We start from the raw sequence: 16,423 nt of genomic DNA on the forward strand, positions 1-16,423 counted from the left end.
TTCAAAATCCATAGAAGGCATAATGGACAATTTAAATCATTTTTATATTTAATACGTGAGGGGGGAAAAACTAAATTCTTAAAATACTAGAAAACAGTGAGCTAAATTCAGCTAACAACACACAATTCCCATTGAAGACAATATGTGTGACTATGAAAGCAGAATTTGGCTCTTAAAGATGAAATAATGACTGTTATCTTTCCAGCTGATTTACTTTGCAGTATAATTGTTCATTAAGCACAGGGAAGACACTAACAAATTAAACATTTCAGTTGGAACCATTACATTATAATCCCTAACCTTTAAAATTAAGTATGATCATTTTGGTGGTAATTGAACTGAGTTTATGCTGCATTACATATGAAAATGCTTTGCTAAGGTACCCTAGCACTGCAAAGATGAGACTTTAGACAAAACCACTAGCGACTTGATCTGATGGCCATTGAAGTTAATGGGAGTCCATCCATTGACTTCAATGGGTGCTCGATCTGGCTATAGGTGAGCAAGCTGACTGTTTCTTTATTGGCGTTCTTTAGATCTGCAACTCTGTAGTGAGTGACATTTAAACGAGTGGAGAATAATGGGAAGATGAGAATAAGGGTAGCAAAAAGAAGTAGAAACGGACCAACCCAACACTGTGTTTGAATATACTTTAACTGATGCGAGGATGAAATTTTCTCCTATGAAGAGGATTAGTGCAAGGTTCTAAGCATCACTTCAGCCTTATTTTGAGGTCTTTGGTGGAACATTAGTAGCACATCGGCCTTGTGGTGGCCCTCTGCACAAGCATGAATTTCACCCCAACGAATCTCTCTCTACACCTTAGCAGCTTGTAACACATATCAGCTGTAAAGCAACTTGCGTGTGGCACAATCTGCTTTTGAACTCCCAGTAATACCTACATATCAGTGCACCAGTGGCACTGCTGGCTTTGATTTCTTGTGTGCTTGCTAAGCCAGAGTTTTGCACAAGAGGGTAAAATCACCAAGAGCTACTACTCCACCCATCTTTCTGGCCCCTGAGTTACTAGCAGATACCGTACCCTTTCTTCCTCACTGTTGAGGACTTTGGGGTAGACGTTGGTTTGGCTGGAGTCAGGTGAGGGTAGCTGATAGTTCATACTGCAAGTTCTTACTGGCTCTACAAGAGGCATTGGTCTTGATTTTGAACATTGCATTTGAGGCCAAAACTTGCGCCCATGGATATTAGCGTCATGTGTGCCACTGAATTCAGTGGATCAGGATATTTGGCCCTTTAGAGTGTGTCTACACTGCAGTTGGAGGTGTGATTGGAGAACAGATTGGCGTACCCATGCTAGCTGAACCTAGCTAGCACACCTAAAAATAGCAGTGCAGGTGCGGCGGCATGGGCTAGCACCATGAGTATGTACCCAGGCCCACTGATGTGCTTGTGTAGCCTGTGCTGAGCTAGCTTGGGTATGCAACCTGAGCTGCAGTCAGACCTCCAATTGCAGTGTAGACATAACCTTAGTGAAGGAGGAGGAAAAATAAGGGACAGTAGTCACGGTGATGGGCCTTTTAGGACTTCTAGATGGTGCCTGAAAATAAATGTGCCAATGCCCCACACAATTTGGGTATCCAAATGCCATTCCTGTGACTCACCCACATGCCCTGTGCTAACATGCTTCCTTGGAGAGACTTGTGGTGGCGACTGTCTCTGTGATGTGCAAGGTGCTGTAGAATCCCCCTGCTTGGCATCTCTGCTCCCACAGAACAGAACTGTAGTGTCTTTAGGGCATCCGGCTCCTCCCGTGGCTGAGCAGGAGACACAGGGGACCCTTGAACCTAGTGGCAACACCACCATGAGAGATAGTAATGCATCCCTCTCTTGGGAACCCGGACCTGGAATTGTTAGCTCAGGTGAATTGGTCTGCGGTGTGATTTCTGCCTTGTCATATTTTCTGATCAAGCTTTGTCTCCCTGATTGGCCCCATGCAGCCTAAAAAGAAACACATTTCTCCACCAAACACTTGAAATGTTGCTTTGTGCACGTGAGTGTTGTGTTTAGGGTATGTGTCTACACAGCAGATGCAGTAGAATGGGCAGTGGCTTGCTCTAGCCAACCAAGTACATCCCCAAAGGGTCAGGTGACATTGTACTCGGGTGGGTTGCCAGAGCTGCTGCTCATATTGCTGCAGCCACCAGCTATTTTTAGCATGCTAGCGTCTGCAGAGCTAGCGCATGTCTGTCTACCCATGCTGGGAATTATACCTCCAAGCTGCAGTGTAGTCATCCACTTAGACTTACCAGAGCCTTTTACTCTGGCTGGCTGGAGGAAAGTATAATCAGAGTAGATCATTAAGGAAGAAAAGGCACCAAGATTGCTGAACGCACTTGGGGGACAAAAGCAGTTCCATTGCTTTTTACTTCTCAATCAATATTTCCCATACCCTTCCTGCCAGCTCCCATTCCCACAGCGTTTGTCTGTTGGGCCTTTACAAGGGTGAGTTTGGGATCACGTCATAGGCAGGGTGTTAATCTTGGTATAACCATGAAAGACAGCAGCTCTGCTAGTTCCCATGCCTAGGAATCAGTGTGTAGTTTGGAGATTGGGAGGGAGATTGGGTGTGTTTATTGCATTTATTTTATTTTTAAATACACGTTTTAGCCTTTTCTTTTGTACGTTATGACAACCCTAATGAGTAACTCAGGGTTACAATGCTGAGCTTGCCATGCCAGTGGCAGAATGCTGAGAGCTTTGCTAGGGATGCTCAGCGCAATACAGAGCTCTCTAGTTAGACTCTTTGTTGAGGTAGCTTTGAACACATAGGGCCAGAATCTGATACCTATATAGGAGGGTTGCCACTGGCTGTGCCTCCACTGCCAGCCTGATCCTCCTCTTCCCAGCAGTTTGCCCCCACACCCATCCCATCCCAGGAGCCCCTGGCATGTCTCACACACACAGCAAGACCAGGGCATTGGCTGGACTTCAGCGTGTTGTTGTCCCCTAGCTGCAACGCACATGGCCGGCAGCAAATAAAACCTGGCATGCCACATCCGCTGACCAGGAACCAGCAAGGCAGCAGAAAAACTGGCCAAGCCAGATGGCAACCCTACTGAGTAGCACCATATTCCAGCAGTAGACCCATTGACGTCAAAGGGCTGTTGGAGGAAGGTACCATTCAGTCTGAGTAATGGTATCAGAATCTGGCCCATAAAGGAGGTGCTCTATATGTCTTTATTAATATGCCCGTTGTACGTTTTAATGTAACCTGTCAAAATAGAGCTTTGAGAAGTGAATTTCAAGTATCCATCTCTTTTTTAACTTTGAGAAAATGAGTGTAATGACTCTTCCTGTGCGATATTTGCTTGTTGAAATAGCTGTAAGTGGGAATGTTGTTGTCTCTGCAACGTGAAGCTTTCCTGTTAGTAAAGCCACGACAGTGCAGCCAGGACACAGTTCTAAAAGTTGCCACAAGCCTTTTAACCCTTTATTTCTACAGAAACCAAGGGCCAGATTCTGTCACCCATACTCCATGATTGATCCCACTGAAACCAAAGGGACTAGTCGTGAAATAAGGTATTACTCATAGCCAATGACCTGAGCCATGTGAAATGATGGAGTTAGGTAACTTGTAAAAATGCATTGAGTCTTTGTCTATTCTATTGACTGACTTCTGTCCTGATGAAAACACTGGCATGGGCTCTGTGCATTTTAAACCAAGTTAAGAAAAGTAGCACAGTTTAAAAGTGTTTAGTATGGTTTGCATCAATGTGACGGCCCTCATTTACACCTGAGCAAACCCACTGGCTCGAGTGGGGTAACTTGGGCATAACTGAGTAAAAAATTTGGCCCTCTAATTTTTTTTAAAGTCTTAATACAGCTACTCCAACCTTGAGCTGGAGAGAGATTTCCGACCCACTGTTTTTGTTGTGCAGAGTAGGCTTTGCTGAGGTTACTACATTACCACATTGTCTGTTCTTGCAAAACATCTCACATTAAAAAGCATGACACTAAAAAGTGTAGGAAATGTAAGGAAAACAGTCTGTTTAAAAAGCCAAGAAACAAACCTGGAAGTGTGATATGATCACCCATTAAAATAGACACAGGTGAGTTCATCTGAAAGTGACCCTTCAAATACATGCATATGAGTCTATTTGAATGATTGGACATTCAGATATGCACTCCTCTGGATACTAGAACTGAATGCTTATGCCTTGTTTTAATAATCACTGGTGTGTATCTCTGGTGTTATTGTGTGTTTGCATAACACACTTGTTTCACTATGTGACACTCCATACTTGAGATGGGTGAACTCTGGAGTTTTGTGAACCGTACAGTCTATTATTTGTGTCTGAAAAGGCTTGCACAACTAGTTCAAGTATGTGAATCTTACCTGGTTACACCAACTTCCACATAGCTATGATTTTAAATACATGCAGTTAGCATAAAAAGCCTACAGGTTAACTGTAGTTACATTGCAATGTGCATAAAAAAAACCCTCTTCAGTTATTTTGTGTAATAATTCTACGATAAGTGTACAAGCAATGTCATGTTGGACAATATAACCGTGAAGAACAGCTGTACTTGTCACACACGTCTGTTTCTTGAAGGATACCAACATTAAGGAACTATTTCCTATTAATGTGCATTTCTCAGAAGCTACAAACCATTGGTATTTAATCTACAATGTACTTACAGCTTTGTTTCTGCATATGAGGTGTTTTACAGGTTTCATGTAACACACACTTTGCTCAAGTGTTTGATTAGAAGGAAAACCACATTTTATTACTCTGCGGGTATAGCTGATGTGCAGCACAAAACAGCATTGCCTAGTAGGGGGTGGCTTCGTGCTTTCACACTGCCTGGATTCTGGGCTGGACAAGGGGCCAAAATGGCCCTAATATAAATTAAAATCCCCATAGCACCATGTCCTAGCCCTATTCTATTCAGATTCTTATATGGCCCTCATTGCCATGGTATCTGAACACCTTCCAAGCGTGCATTAAATGACATGACTAGCATCTGTTATGTATGGTTCTTCCTTTCTCTCTTCCCCTCCCCCAAGACAAGTTGTAGAAGTTTGTGATGGGGTCCTGACCCCTGCCATCCTCGACCCACCCCCTCCTATCCTGATCCTGACATGTCCCTTACACCAGTGAGTGTGAGAGAGCAGCTCACTTTCCCTGCACCAGGAGAATTCTTCCTCTGCCTATTGTGGCAGATTCATGGCACCTGCACACTGGAGCAGGGGACAGAATCTTTCCACTGAGTGTGCCTACTTCTACTCCTAACAGACATATCTGTGGTCCCTGGAGCACTGGGCCCCAGCATTCTGGTAACTGCAGGCTTAGATCTTGGAATATGCGATCACTGAAAGGAACACCAGTGTGTCTATTTGAATGACCACACAAGCTGAGAGATGCACCTTATTGGTTTATCTCAGACCTTGAAATCATTTAACACATGTTGCAGGAGATCTTTCCCACCCTGCCATGCAGGTGAGCATAGGTGAAATTCACCATTGCACAAGGTCTATGCACCATTCAAGTCTAACAAACGTCCTCAAAAGAGGATTCAAATGGGACCTAGTGTACTTGGCACAGGGGGTTAATTTCACCCTATAAATAGTGCCAGGTTTAAGGAAATAGAACTGTGTCTTGTCCCATAGCTCCTTGCGTTCATAAGGGGGCTAGTGGAGCTGTGAAATCATGCTAATTTAACACAGGTATATGGTATAATCTGTCCTAAGTTAAATTAAACCATTTTTTCCCTTTGTGCTCATATGGACCAGGTTTAAGATGTACGGTACATAGTTAAACGTGACTGGAAACAGATATGCATTTTGTTACATGAGATGCTACTTCTGTTGTCACATACAAAGGCCATTCTGTTCTGACTCGGGCTAGATTGGTATCCTAACCCACCCAGGGACGATGAACTTTCTTCTTGTGCTTTCATGTATATACTGGAATCTATTCTCCCATTAAGGGGGAATAGTACATAGAGAAAAAAATCCCAAAACATGGATTTATTCATGGACAGTTAACTCAAACTGTACCTTAGAACTATTTTTTAAAGTTCTGATTCTGAACCCTTTTGATTAAAAACCTTTAGTTGAAATACTCCCATCAGAGAAGGAGCCAGGGAAGCCCTCCAAGACAATTAAACCAGTGGTCCCCAACGCAGTGCCCGCAGGCGCCAGGGGCATCTTAATGTGCCTGTGTCCTGGATCCCGGAAGAGCACCTGCCGAAATGCCGCCGAATTTCAGCGGCATTTCGGCGGGGACGCCTCTCAATGACGATGCTTGTTGCCAACAAGTGATGTCATCGAGAGGCGTCGCCCCCAAATTTCGGCGGGGACGCTTCTCGATGACACCACTTGCCGTCGACAAGTGACGTCATTGAGAGGCATCGCTCCCGAATTTCGGCAGGGACGCCTCTTGATGACGTCGCTTGTCGACGGAAAGCGGCGTCATCGAGAGGCATCGCCACCGAAATTTGGCGGCATTTCGGCGGGTGATCCACCGCCGCAGTGGTCCTTCATCTGGCGCCCGCCAGACGAAAAGGTTGGGGACCACTGAATTAAACCACTGTGGTTCTGCTACCATGCAGGCTGGAGGCCGCAAAGTAGACACACAAGGCTACGATATAGCTCCTTCTTGTTCTAGGAATCCCAAATGTTATGAAACAATGTGTTACCATAGACACTGGGCGCTGGCTTCTCCAAACTGTTCCAGCAGTTTTATGGCGGTGTCCCTCCACCGTAGCTGATAGTTACCCCAGTGGCACCTCGTGGAAAATCAGTCTGCGATAGTAAAGTGACTGCAGAGGTCAATATGGCAGCCATTATAAACTCAGCAACAGAGCCTTAGTTCTAGTGTATCATATGTGTCTGTGTATAAGTAGTAGCTTTTCTCCTGATCATACAGGATAAGAGTGTCAGAACACAGACAGTCGTTCTGATGCGAAGTACAGCTTTCTTTACCCTATTTTTCGTAACATCTCTCAGCAGTGCAGTATCACCAGCGCAGCGCCGCTCGTGATAGAAACGATAAGAGTGCTAGCATAGACAGGCCGCCGTGCCAGTACTTTGATCACCCTGTCATCTTGATGGGATCAGAACAGGGTTACGTGAAGCATTGGTAAAGGCACCACACCAGTGCTCCGATCATTCCAGGCACCAGCACAGCTGCCCCAGTGGGGGTGTAATCCTGGGAGATTTAAAGACAATTGCCAGGGTAAATACAGATAGCTATTCGTGGCTTGCAGCGTCAGGAAGGAGATAGCTAGTTCCTTATTCTTGATAATAAGCCTTTACGTTGGGGAAATGGTCAAACCGACAGTGATATGAGGAGTCCTAGTTCCTCCTGGTGAGGAAACGTCAGTTTAGAACAAAATTGGCTTGTAACATGGAAGTAACATTTTTCATACAATATAGTTTCCCTGTTGGTGTGAGGAATTTCTTTTCCCATCTTCTGTATTCTCACTGAATCGATTAATATTAGGAGGTAATAGATACAAAATTCTATTAGTTTGATTGTGCAAATGATGTATTTGCTGCTAAATGAGTTCTCTTTGTATCGATAATGGATTTACACTGGAAAAGGGATTAGCAGGTTAGTTCATTACAGAGCAGTGTGAGGTATCTTTAACAGTCATCTGTTTTGCAGTTTAATTTGGATCTTCAGTAATGAATGGACACTACATTCATTATAGTTGGGATTTTCAATAGCCTAAGGGAGTTAGATGCTCAGTCTCAATAAAATTCAGTGGGATTTTGGTGCCTAAAGCTGTTACACCCCTTTGAAAACCCCAGTTTATATCCATTGCATTAATGGGTTATGTGTTTTTATCCCATTGTTATTTTCTACCATCTATAAATCTCATGTAAGTAATTGAGTTGCCAACTGAGGTGAAAAATTAACAAAACACATGTTTTTATTTGGCACAAAAATTCTGATTATTTGATGCTGAAAGAAAATATTTTAATTCAGTTTCAGAGATATTATCCTTGCTATTTTTTAATAGTCTACTTGTTATAAAAAGACAGTCTGACACTTCCCAAGCCTGGAATTTGACCTGCTTTATAATGACTATAATCTTGTGGAAAATGTCCTGCACATCCTCAGGGCAGTCATCTCAGCTTGTGTAAATTGGTGTGTGGCTCCATTGACTTTCATGGAGTTAGGCCATCTTAACCCAGTGGAGAATCCAGCCCAGAGTATTTATTGGATTTGGGTAATTTTATTGAAATCCACCTCTCCTTCATTAAGAAATTTAAAACACCTCAGGCAATAACCACGGCTTTTATAGGGCCTAGACTTTTTTTTTTTTTAAAGTTTTGTGCTCTGCTTATGCAGCTACATCAGAGACAGTGCAAAAAAAACAACAACCCCACAACATCTAAAACCCTAATGAATTCTAGAGGTGAGTTTATATCCTCTGTAATGTAAGTGGTCAAAAAAGTTATATTTAGTGCTATTTTAACTAATAGACATTCTTTACAGGAGACTAGAAAATCTGAAGGGTGCTGGGTCATCAGAAAGGGAGCATTTCCCTTGTAGGTCACGGGTTTAAACCACGTTGACAGTGACTAGAGTTCATTCTGTCTCATAGTGATTTGGCTAGTTACCGTATATGAGATGACTTGGTGGTCTCGATGTAATGCCTAATGGAGATGATTGATTAATGTGTCCATATCACTAAAAACATCACGGTTGTTTACAGCAGCCAGAATACTTGGTGGTAGTCTCAGTAAAGGCCAAGTGTTGAATGGGCTGTGGAGAGTAAGCTATCCTCTTCTTCCTATAAGTGGTCCCTTCAGATCAGAGATGAGGAATCTAGTCCAGTCCCCTGCATTCAAGGCAGGACTATGTAATAAGTAGCCCATTTCTGACAGGTGTTTGACTAACCAGTTCTTAAAAACTTCCTGTGATGGAGATTCCACAACCTCCTTTCGTCTTTGTTAGCAGGAATAGAGCTCAGGAGCTTTGATTCCAAATGATATGCCATTACCACCTGAGCTGAAGCTGCCAGTGGTAGAAGTGCTCTTTACCTTTTGTGGGCCAACATGTAGAGGACAACATAACCACATACACTTAACCAGCATTGCACTTTGACCCACAACCATTGACATCCTTTTTTTCCTCTTGAGTTATGCTTTGACTATCAGTCTTGAGAAAACCCAAAGTGAAACTAAATCAAAACAACTGATTCCCCCTCCCCCCAATTTCACATCAAAACTTTCACTCGGTTTCAACAGGAAACCAAAAATCAGCCCAAGGATACGTCCAGACTACCCGCTGTATCGGCGGGTAGCGATCGATTTTTCGGGGATCGATATATCGCATCTCATCTAGACGTGATATATCGATCCCTGAATGCGCTCCCGTTGACTCCGGAACTCCACCGGAGTGAGCGGTGGTAGCAGAGTCGACACGGGGAGCGGCGGACGTCGATCCCGTGCCGTGAGGACCTGAGGTAAATCGATCTAAGATACTTCGACTTCAGCTACGCTATTCACGTAGCTGAGGTTGCATATCTTAGATCGATACCCCGCCCCCCAGTGTAGACCAGCCCCAAGTTTGTTTGAAATTGGGGCTAACTTTGCATCGCGCAACCCGAAACAGAACCTGCAACCCAGTAACAATTTTGCAATGATTTCAGATTTTATTGTGTGTCCTGCTCTCACGGCAGCCATCCAGCCTTGTGTTACAACAGAAAGCTTTGTAAAGGAGATAGAAGGGGTCTAGATGTCTTTATTTAATATGTTAACAGGTTGTACTAGTTTTCCTTGTCTTAGTGTTTGCTTACAGGATACTGTAATGTATATGGCTTCTAGAATTTTACTGGTCAAATTAGACTGTGAAATGACTATGCAACTTTCACTCTGGGGTAATCCCCGGTTTGCTCTGCATTGCTGCTGATTGGATTCCCCATCTGTGGTTAAAAGTATTTAATGTTTTTACTTCTCACCTAAGGAACATCAGGCTTGAGAACAGACCACTTAAAGAAATAATTTCCCAGGATTTAAGGCTTGAGAAATAAAAGCAAAATTTAGAAGAAAAGGCAAAAAGGATATTTACTGGGCTTCTATATGATTTTGAATAACTTCATTCAGGAAGACAAATATGCTCATAGCAAAGAAGAGGCAGAGCAGCCAATGAGTTATGATCGTGCTAGTAATTTTCTGATGAGTTAATTTTTTCCTGTGTGCCAGTCATAGGTCCAAATCTTCCAAGCCCTGACTTAAATGGGAATTCTATGCATGACGTACTTGCAAGATTGGATCCTAAATGTAACTCATATACATGGGTGTGTGTGACTTATACTACGTCTCTATTCATAATATAGATACTGTACATTTATATAGCTACCAAAAGTATTAGAGCATATACAGAAAAAAATCTTACTCATTTGTTCATTAATTTTATTTCAGAATTGTTTTCTGAATATCTGTGACCTATATAATATATTTTTGGGCCTTATTCCTCCTCCTTTGCTCAGGAAGACTCAGGCTTGTTTTAGGGAATGTTTTAGCTGAAAAATGAGATCTTAATAGATTATAAAATCATACCATAGTAATTCTTGCCAGTTTCGTAGCATGAGATGAAGGAAGAAAAGAAAATGTTTTCTAAACAAACATGCTTCCTGCCCATTGATCCATACTCACAACTTCCATGTAGTAGAGGAGGAGTTTTACAGGCTTGATTGACTAAACTCTTTGAGGGTTGCATGCAGTTTAAGTGAGGGCAGAACTTTGTCCTAAATGTGTAAATTTTAGCCAAACTCCAACTGTTCTCTGCAGAATAGAAAGGAGGGATTTCATTAGGTAGGGGGCATAAGACTGCCAAGTGACATAAGCGACTACAGAAATAAATTTGGTGCTGTACACACTCACTTCATTTCACTTCTGAACTCCTTTTGCCATTACACAGGGATGGAGGTGTCCATAGTTCTTCGGCACTTCTTCTGGTCGATGATTTATAGATGTGTTCATAGATCTTGGAGTTCAGTCCTTTTCTCTTCAAACTTCTCTTCACCAGTGTCTTTCTGTCATATCCTGTCTTGCTGTCCTCTTCTTCCCATGCTTTCTTTGCTGGTTGTTCTTCTCCAGTTCTCCTCCAGTCCATCTCAAACATGCGGTGTCCAGCCTATTTGTCATTGAGAGCTAGGGTGATCAGATGTCCTATTTTATAGGGACAGTCCTGATATTTGGGGCTTTTACTTACATAGGTGCCTAATACCCCCAACTCCCATCCCAATTTTTCACACTTGCTATCTGGTCACCCTATTGAGAGCCCCAAGTTCATCTTCTCCCAATCTCTTCCATGTACATCCTGTCTACTTTCTGCTTGCCCGCCATCCTCCTCAATATGTCATTTTCCACCGCCTGTTTCTTCTTTTCTTCCAGCTACGCAAAACACACCGTATATCAGGCAGGGACAAACTCACGCAGCATACACTTTTCCTTTCAGTTCATTACTTAACTTCCAGTCCCACAGGTCACCTTTTCCACTGCCACTTATGCACACTGGGTGCTGTGTACACTCAGCTGAAATATAAAGTAAACAATTGTCAAGCCTGGCTCCCAGCTCTCCTTTTTGGTTTTCAATGGACACTGACATGCCCAAATTTAGTCTTTGGGTTTCTGACATGCTAGTTTGAGAGCTCAGGTGTGGAACTGGCTGCCCTCACTTGGGCACATGTGTTATTTGGGCCCTACTCTTCCAAAGATAAGGACCTATTCTCTTTGTCCCCTAGGACTCTGCACAGAACTCGCATTGAAATGAGGGTGAATCTCATACATAGAACAAAGGGTCATTTTGGCTTTTAGAAATACAATCCATATTGTCTTTTACTATAGGTTTAAAAATTAAATAAATCCGGCATTTTTTTGTATTCTTGATATTTCAGGTCACATATTCAGTCTCCACCATCTACACTGCTGAAATCTGAGAATCCCTACATTTGATAATAAAAACAGCAGCAGAGATAACACAGAATCTGGAATGTCCTACGGAGAGTCAGATCTTTAGCACGTGAGAAAATAATGTTTCCATTTTGGGGCTTAATTCTGCTCTCAGTTACTGTCATGCAACACCACTGTGATAACTTCAGTGGCATTGCACCACTATAGACTAGAGCAGAATTTGGCTTTTTGATAGGACCCAATTCAACAAGGAATTTATCATAAGCAGTGGGACTTAAGCACGTGCCTTATGCCTGATCCAGCAAAGCTGCTAAGCATGTACTTCAAGCATGTGAATAGATACTGACTTCACTGAGACGACTCATGTGTTTAAAGCTAAGCACATGCATAAGTGCTTTGCCGGATCAGTATCTTTGTATCTATATTATTTCTTGTCTTGGTGAACAATACCCGTGCAATGTAGTGTTCTTGAGCTGTCACAATCTACCAGGTCATGGCAAGGTAGAAGAGAAAGAGATTGGATTACCAAGAAGAATGTAAGTAAAATGTTGATGAAGATAATCTAATGGCACAGAGAAAGAGAGAAAGTTTTGAAAACACAATAGAGCTCTTTGTCTTCTTTCTAAAGAATGCAAACATAATCTTGGTCTTTGACCAGCCTTTTAATGTCCTGTTTTGTTTTACATGGGAATTAAAAAATATTTTCCATTTGTTTTAATTATCTGCTCACTTTAACTTTGACCTTTGAAAAGTGTTTTGCTATGACAACCGTTGGTCTCATGGTGAGCAGTGCTAGGAAAACAGCAGCAAAAATAAATCTTTTAATTTATTTTACCTACTATGTTTAATCCCTTTAATCTGTTAATGATTTGTGTTTTCTTCTTTTTTGCAAAACAGCAGGTTTAGCACTGTTTAGCATGAGTTTCGGGGACATATGTTGTTTCACTATCACAAAATTTTCACCTAATAATTTTCCTAAGTGATCAATCCATTTTCAGTTTTAAATCTTACTCTAAAACCAACTTTATCTTACTGACTTTTTCTAACTGAGCCCTCATTATAGTTAAAACTCAGCTTTTTAACAGAACATTTTTTTAAAAGTAGATTTTGTTATTTTTCTTTTGTTTTATAAACAGTGTTTGTTAAAAAAAAATTACCGTCTTGCCAAAAAAATGATGATTTCTATGCATTGTGTGATTCAGTGATGTTGAGATTTTGCATGTCTTGTAGGTGCTCTTACATATGTACATTTGTGATATTTGTAGAAATGTTAACCATGTCAATCAATGGCTATTAGCCAGGATGGGCAGGGATGAAAAACCATGCTCTGAAGTGTCCCTAGCCTCCTTTTGCCAGAAGTTGGGAATGGGTGACGGGATGGATCACTTGATGATAACCTGTCTGTTCATTCCCTCTGGGGCACCTGGCATTGGCCACTGTCAGAAGACAGGATCCTGGGCTAGATGGACCATTGGTCTGACCCAGTATGGCCGTTCTTATGTTCTTATGTATTGCTGCTATAACCACTTATTGTAGTTAATGGAAAAATCTGTACTAAGAGGCTGTGCCAGTTAACAGATTTATGTATGACATGATAAACTGTGTACTCTGCTGTTTGTTTAATGTTGTGAGCCAGTATTTAGTGCCTTCTGTAGAAGGAAACAATATGTTGTGGTAGACAGGAGGTGCCAAATTTACAATATCCTGTCCCACACAAGTGACCACACACCAGGTTAAAAAAAAATCATTTCCATCTCTTAAAAAAAAAAATTCTAAAAGTGACTGGAAAATGTCATGGATTTTTCTTCTTATTTTTATGTTGGAAAAAAAACTCAATAAAGTTAATCAAAATATATTATTTACTAAATCAGATACATATGAAAACACAGAGTGATTGGTAAGAAGGGACATGTTGCTGGACAGCATTTTTTTTTGTTTTGGTCTGCATGTGTTGCAGAATAACGGGAGAAGAGTTTGATATCTGAAGTGGTGATTTTAGTATCAAATCAAATAATTAGGGAAACCTTTTAAATTAGTAATGGAACAGACTTAAAAACGTCATTGACCTTAAACTGAAGTGATACAGTAATTATGCTTTTCTATGTTAGCTTTCTTAGTGGTGCTGATTCTGATCTCCCTTGCATCCTGTGTAAATGAGGAGTAACTCCACCAAAGTCAATGGAGCTCCATTCCATTGTTCAGCTCTATTGGAATCAATGGAATTACACTGCTGCAAAACTAGTGTGAGATCAGAGTCAAGCCCAATATTTTTGGCCTCACTCTTTTTGGGTATCTTCATGCCAGACCCTTTGTACCATAATTCTGACATTTCATTTTCAAAAAGTGACTTTTGTATTCTCACTGAAGAAGCTGAAAATATGAACGTAAAAACAAAGTAGATGAATTCATCTTGATTTTGGTGTGAGTTTTAACAGGGTGAAATCTGTAGATTCCTTTTTTAAGTGGAAAACCAAATAACATGAGTTTACTGGAAGGGTTTAGGGTGGAGAGGGATGATCTACTGAAAAACTTGGGAAGACTTTTCAAACCAAAATACCAAGTTGCCAGAAAAGCAATATTACTTGAAAAATATCAGTGATTAACATTCATCCCTCGACTAACTGTGTTAAAGTCAAGTCTATACACCAGGAATGAATTTGACCTAAAAAAATCTTAAAAGCACTTGTAATTGCAACCTTCCTCCAAAAAGACTGTTAAGCCAAGATTTTCCAAAGTGACTAGTGGGTGCATCACTTTTTGGGTGTCCAATTTGTGACCCCTTAAAAGACCTGATTTTCTGAAGGTGGGTGCTCAGCACTTACTGAAAATCATGCCCCTATGTCTCCCAAAAATCAAGGCAAGCAAAATCACTAGTCACTTCTGAAAATTGTATCCACATTTAAATGTATAATGTCTAGTTATGACTCTTTGGTGTGTCCCAACCTCCTACATAGTGCTTTTCAACAGTAGACCTCAAAGCACTTCATAAGCTTTTTAATATATTACTCTGTGTAACACCCCTGGGAGGTAGGGCGGTGCTATTATCCCTATTTTACAGATGGGGAACTGAGGCTCAGAGAGGCTAAGTGACTTTCCCAAGGTCACAGAGGAAATCCGTGGCGGAGCAGGGAATTGAATCTCTGTCCCCCATGTCCTAGGCTAATGCCATAACCCTTTCATCATCTCCAGAGCTTTTGGGCCTGATTACCAACTGGTGTAAATTGAGGTAGCTCCATTGGCTTCAGTTTGGCTCCTCTGTTGCTGAGATGACTCCATTTAATATTTGCTACTTTTAAAGTCAGCTTTGACCAACTGCAAGTTGATTCTCCATGGCTTTGTCCGTCTGGTAGCCATTGGCACCTGAACAAAACGCATGTAAAATGCCATCACTGGCATGAGTACAAAATTCTGATTTGGGAGCATTTACACCCACTTGGTACAGCTGTTAAATGGCCACCCGAAGTGTGACGCAGTGGAGGACCATGCCCTTCATCTGCGCTCCTTCCTGTGCTCCTACGCTAGTCACTGCTGTATCCTGCTCTTGAGTCTCTCACTGATCAGAGTCACTGCTTCGGAGGTAAACAGCAGCACAACAGCAACAGCTATTCGACATTTTTCTATCCAATGCCCCAGTCTGCCAAAAATTACACTGAGTACCTACAGTACAAAAGCTGTTTTTTCATGGCTTTCATGCCTCTGTCACTCATTGCGGAAGCTGGATATGTTTTTGCCAAACTAGATTACCGTAGTGATTGATGTAATTCAGTTCATGCACTGAAATCTGGAAAGGTGATCATAACCTGGGAATAGGAATGGACTGCTGCCCTCCGGGTGTAAAAGGCTCTGCTGGTACATGTTCATCTCCTACCACTGCTTATGGAGTCCCCAGCTCTGTGAAAGCTACCAATTTGGTTGTGCTAATACTACGGTGGACTGAATACTGCTTTCCACTTGTGTGAGGCCTTCTACTCACTTACTCTGTTGTCAATTATGCACCCTTGGGGTCATTACTTTTACAATCACTGATGTGTCCGGGGAAACCTTATATCAGTTTAACCACATTACAGGAAAAGGTATTTGTAGAAAATATTTTAATGTTCTAAGCTGGGATTCTGAAAAGAGCCTAAGGGAGTTACATATCCAAATTCTACTGACATTCAGGTGCCTAATTCTCTTAGGCTCCTTTGAAAATCCCAGCTCTAAACGTAACCAGTTATTTTAAAACATAGATCTCCGTATGAAAAAGTAATCTATTTTTAGTATGAAAATGTGGTTCTGTGTAAAAATGGCATCCTCTTCCTCAGCAAATCTGCTCCCTCTGTGTATTCTGAGTCTCATTTGCTTGTTTTAGTGGGGAAAATGTAAGATTTCAATGTATTTTAATTCTTCAGAACCAGTTCATCTCTGGGAAAGTTATTTGGATTCTTTTCTGATTTGTGCATCATCAACAAAACTGTTAAATAAGATCCATTTGCAGAGCCATCCATTCAGCCCCATTGCCTTCAAATTATGCCCTCAGTGGAGGAA

At 41.7% G+C, this 16,423-nt stretch overlaps 1 protein-coding gene across 1 annotated transcript in view; it reads left to right on the forward strand.

Moving 5' to 3' along the window:
- The window catches only part of KIAA1958 (KIAA1958 ortholog), a 132,112-nt gene that overhangs the window by 101,042 nt on the left and 14,647 nt on the right, over positions 1–16,423 (forward strand). The gene's annotated exons all lie outside the window — the stretch shown is intronic.

This window comes from Mauremys reevesii, linkage group 6 (genome assembly GCF_016161935.1).
Source record: "Mauremys reevesii isolate NIE-2019 linkage group 6, ASM1616193v1, whole genome shotgun sequence".
NCBI classification, from domain to species: domain Eukaryota; kingdom Metazoa; phylum Chordata; order Testudines; family Geoemydidae; genus Mauremys; species Mauremys reevesii.